Raw genomic sequence first — 5,328 nt, 5'->3', positions numbered from 1 at the left:
GCTCCTATTTCAACATTTGATAGTAAAACAACCTGACGCCATGCTAAGCAGTGATCAGGATAGGCTAATGTCATTCTGCTCCTTCTATTGTAAGTTAGGAGATCACCTGTGGAAGAGATTTTTTTCAGTACATGACAAAATGGGCATGGGCAGGACATAACAAAATGGGCACAGGTATAGACGTTACCTAAATCATCCCATCCCACACACACCTAGGAAACAGAATGCTAATGAACTCCCCCTCAGTTTACGTTTGATATAAAAGATGTTTGGAGAATAAATGGGGGGTGATGTGAATTCAGGATTTTATGAAGGATCACTGAAACTCCTCCAATACTGTCGTGTGAATTGTGCTTCACTAATTCCCACACCTCCACTCTGACATGAGAAATGATTTATGCCAAGGCTGGTCCCTGAAACTCTCTTTCCACCCCAACCCCCACCCTCTGCCTCATGGTTGTGATTGAGATGTGAATCCTGCACCAATGCCATGCCTGCCTGCCTGCCTGCCTGCTGCCATGCCTGCCGCCATGTTCCCTAACACGATGGTCTAGAACCCGCTGGAATCATGAGCCCCAAATTAAATGCTTTCTGAATTAAATGTTTTTTCTAAATTGCCTCTGTCACAGTGTTCTGTCACTGTGATAAACAAGCAACTAAGGCATAGGGTCTCTTTGTGAGTCCCCACCAAATAAAAAAAAAAACTCCATTATACTAAATTCTGAACTAGTGTGGGACTACTTTATTCACGTTCTCCTACAACTTTGTAGACCACACTGGCCTTGAACTCTCAAAGATTTTCCTGCCTCCTCCTTCCAAGTGCTGGGATTAGAGGTGTGTGCCACCCTGCCCTGCTCATTTTTATCTCTTGATGCATTCTTCCAGAATTAGTTTTCATACTCAATCAAATCTGAGTAAATGTTACCTTCCCCCTTACCTCATCAACGGGGCACCTTACTCTTCATTGATGATCTCTTTCTCTCTCTCTCTCTCTCTGTCATTTGTTTGTGTGTATGCATGTGTGTTCTCATGTGTGAATGTGCACACATGTGCACACACATACATGTGTATGTGGAAACAGGAAGTTAATGTGGACTGTCTTCTTCACTTGCTCAACACTTTTAGTTCTGAAGCATCCCCTGTGTCTGCCTCTTGATTCTTAGATTCTAGGTGGCTGCCACACCTGCTCAGGTGGGTTCAGGGGAACCAAAGTTTGGTCCTCACTTGCATTGCAAGTGGTTTTTCTATTGAGCCATTTCCCCAGGTCCACTGAAGGAGGCACAGGTTTGCTTCCATCTCCATGCCTGCAGAGCTTCCTCTTTCCTTTTGACAGCCTCTAAGGATGTCACAGTTTCATAATACATGGTTTTGACAACATCCTACTGTATGTATTTGATTGGCTCCAAACTTTGGCCATTATAAACAATGCTCTCATAAACATGTACATAAGCCAACCTGACTTTGGGTGTGTTATCTTTTTTATTTATTTTCCTTTCTGTGCTGAGGTGAAACCTCAGGCCTCCTGCACACTAGGCAAGTGCTCTACCACTTAGTTACATCCCAGGCTTCAGTGTATATCTGAAATGAATGTCTAGAAGTGGAGTTTGTTTTCTTGTACCAAGGGTGCATGTATTTGAAATTCCTGTCTAAGACATTTGCATGTTTTGCTGAAATAGGGTCTTGCCATGTAGCCTTGGCTGGTCTGGAACTTGTTATGTAGACCAGGCTGGCCTCAAACTCACAGAGATCTGCATGTCTCTGCTTCCTGAGGGATGGGATTAAAGGTTTGCACCACCATACCTAGCCTCTCCCCAAGTTTAAAGTTTTATTATATTTGAAAAATAATGCATACCTGCAATACCTGATTCTGTGTTACCCTCTCAGCACAGTGCGCCACTGTGCTGTACACGAGCCGGTAATGGCCTGGAGATTGAAAGAACACACAAAAGAACTGGGTCATTCGAAAGGATATCAGCTGAATGCCATTTATTCAAATTTAGGGAAAACCTTATATACCTAGCTGCTGCACAAGGAATTCCCCCCTGCCACACCCAAGATGGAGTAAACTGTCCTCAAGATGAACCCCAGGAGCAGGGCTATACCCATGGGCCCTACACATACCATAATAAAAATTCCAAATAGAATAAAAACATATACAGGGAAAGTCCATCCCTCGACCCCTCATCTCCTAGGCTTCCTCCCCAAAGAGCATATATGCATAGTTCTACACATCATACATGTATGTGGACTTGCATATACAACTAAGTATTTGACAGCACTTGTTTTTTCTTAAAAGGAACATAAGTTATATACCATTCTGCACCCTCAAGTTTTCATTTATTTGTTTATTGAGTTAGTAGTTTTGTGACAGGATGTCACTATAAAACCAAGCTGAGGGCCGGGCGGTGGTGACGTAGGGCCGGACGGTGGTGGCGCATGCCTTTAATCCCAGCACTCAGGAGGCAGAGGCAGGAGGATCTCTGTGAGTTCGAGGCCAGCCTGGTCTATAAAGGGAGTTTCAGGACTGGCTCTATAGCCACAGAGAAACCCTGTCTCGAAAAGTCAAAAAAAAAAAAAAAAAAAAACCAAGCTGACCTGGAATTTTCTGGGTGAGTCAGGCTGCCTTTGAACTCATGGTCCTTTTGCCTTGGGGATCATGGATATGTGCCACTATATCCAGATCTGTACCGTCAGCTATTAATTTACTCTATCTTGACATTCATTATACAGTGTAATACTAGTAGGTCAAACTCAGTCTCTTTAAAGTCAATATGGCATTTACTTTAAGGACACTGGCATTAACTTTCTAGCTTTTAAAAATCAAGGTATAATTTACATAAAATATCATTTTTTAGCATATATTTAAACAAACCTGTATACCCTATTATGATTTGCTAGGACTTGAACTCAGGGCTTTACTCATGCAAGGCTAATACTTTACCACTGAGCTTCACCCCCAGACCTGTCTGTCATTTTAGTGTTTTTCCCATTATCCCTTCAAGGCATTGTACCAGTTCACACTAGCACCGGTAGGATATGAAACCCTCTTCCTGCAGCCTTGCCAAGTTCAATGCCATCAGTCTTTAGATCTCTCCAATGTATCGCTAGAAGTAATAATGCATTCTTATTTAAAGTGTCAGCTCCCTCTCTCCATCTCTGTGTGTATGGGTGTGTGGGGGGGGGGCGGTCTTGCTATGTAGCTCATACCTGCCTTGTCCTTGAAATCTTTCTGTTTCTACTCCCTAAGTGCTGGAGTTACAGAACAGAGCAAGGTGGGAATTCCAAGCAAACATAAAGGAGAAAAGTAGGCATAGTAGAGAGGACACCATGTAATTGCCAAAGGAGAAAGACCTCGGAACTTTACCCAATAAGCCACAATCTTGTGTTGATACACAGAATAATAGAAATGGGTTAATTTAAGATGTTAGAGTTAGTTAGTAAGAAACCTAAGCTAATAGGCCAAGCAGTGTTTCAGTGATTAGTTCACAGTTTCTGTGTGATTATTTCAGGTATGAACAGCCAGGAAATGAACGAGCAACCACCATTTTCATTTAGACAGAAAAGGGGAGGTGATGTGGATCACCCCTTTGTATGCTGTGAATATGTTTTATTACTATTGGTTAATAAAGAAGCTGCTTAGGCCTATGACAGGGCAGAATAGAGAAAGGTAGGAGTTCCAAACAGAGATAGAGGAGAAAAGGTGGAGTCAGAAACCCTGGAACCTTATCGGTAAACCACGAGCCTTGTGGTAACATACAAAATAATAGGAATCGGTTAATTTAAGACATAAGAATTAGTTAATAAGAAGCCTGAGCTAATAGGCTAAGCAGTGTTTTAATTTAGTTTTTGTGTGATTATTTTGTGTCTGGGCTGCTGGGAAACAAACAAGTGGCCTCTGCCTACACGTGTGCTCCTGTGCCATGGTGCTTATGTGGAGGTCAGAGGGAAACATGGTGTAACTGATGCTCTCCTCCCCCATCCACGTGAGGTTGCCAGCCTTGCACAGCAGGTGTCTTTACCTGCTGAGCCATCTCAAAGGCTTCAGTTTTCTTATTTATTTGGAGGGACGCTTAATAGTTTAGAAAATGTGCCCCTGTCTGTGACATGAACCATGGAGTTTTGGGAAACTCGATATGCATAGAAATAACATGTAAGAACTGTACTCCCTAGTCAGGTGTAGTGGGCACACCTTTAATCCCAGCACTCAGGAAGCCAAGCCAGACAGCTCTCTGAGTTTGTGATCAGCCTGGCCTACATACTAAGTCCAGGCCAGCAAGGATAACTGGAAAAACTTCTGGAAAATCCTCTCCAGTGGCTCTTTTCAAAGTTATAATCAGTCGTAAATGATAGTTAGAGGATTCAGCTTTCACAGCTTTGGGGTTGCTTGCTTGCTTGGTTTGGTTTGATTTTTGTTTTTATTTCAAGATAGAGTTTCACTATATAGCTCTGGCTGTCCTGGAACTCACTATGTAGACCGGGTTGGCCTCAAACTCACAGAGATCCACCTGCCTCTGTCTTTCAAGTGCTGGGATTAAAGGCCTGTACCTCTACGCCTGGCTTAAAGCTGATGCTTTTTTGTTTGTTTGCTTGTTTTCTTTTTCTTTTTAAATCTTTCTGTTTTCTTTTTTTTTCAAACAAACTGCCTTTTTTCGTTTTACATACCAATCCCAGTTCCCACTCCCTCCCCTCCTCCCATTCCCTCCACCTTTCTCCCCCTCCCCATTCACTCCTCAGAGAGGGCAATGCACATTGTTCTGAGGAAGGACAAGGCCCTCCCCACTAGATCCAGGCTGAGCAAGGTATCCCTCCAAAGAGAATGGGCTCCAAAAAGCCAGTACAAGCAGCAGGGACAAACCCTGGTGCCACTGCCAGTGGCCCCACAGTCTGCCCCAAAGCTGATGTTTTATATGCAGTGTAACAAGCACATTTCTAAATAATATGCCTGAATATGGCCAGGTACCCAGGAAGATGAAAAGTCACCTCTCCATGCTTCCTGCCATATCTTCCCGAGCTTGCTGTGTCACACTAAAGCAAAGACTAAGTTCACAGTTTTGGTGTGCTGTCTCTAGTCTGAAGAGCTGATGTTTAACAAAGCCTTTTTTTTTTTTTTTTTTAGAACTTGGGTTTATAAAGGAGAAGAATCAGGATTTAAGAAAATAAAATTCTTGTCTGCATGCGATCTGAAGAAATAAGCTGTAAGCTGTGTTGTGTTGTTCAGTCTCCAGCACAGTGAAAAACACCTTGGGAACTGAAAATGGCACCGCAAGCTTTGCTTGATTGACTTCAATAGTTGTAGAATGTTTAAGAGACGTCTTCATTGAAGGGGGG

The 5,328-nt window shown here is 42.9% G+C and overlaps 1 protein-coding gene across 1 annotated transcript in view; it reads left to right on the top strand.

The window, feature by feature from the left end:
- LOC113457614 (proline-rich protein 2-like) overlaps nucleotides 1–5,321 on the top strand; it is a 62,954-nt gene extending 57,633 nt beyond the window's left edge. The window contains exon 4 of the mRNA XM_026785951.1: nucleotides 5,117–5,321. The gene's annotated coding sequence lies outside the window, so the exon portion shown is untranslated. The remainder of the gene's footprint in view (nucleotides 1–5,116) is intronic.
- The last annotated feature ends 7 nt before the right edge of the window (nucleotides 5,322–5,328 follow it).

Source organism: Microtus ochrogaster, linkage group LG3, assembly GCF_000317375.1.
Source record: "Microtus ochrogaster isolate Prairie Vole_2 linkage group LG3, MicOch1.0, whole genome shotgun sequence".
Classification (NCBI taxonomy): domain Eukaryota; kingdom Metazoa; phylum Chordata; class Mammalia; order Rodentia; family Cricetidae; genus Microtus; species Microtus ochrogaster.
This window is presented reverse-complemented; position numbering and strand designations above follow the sequence as displayed.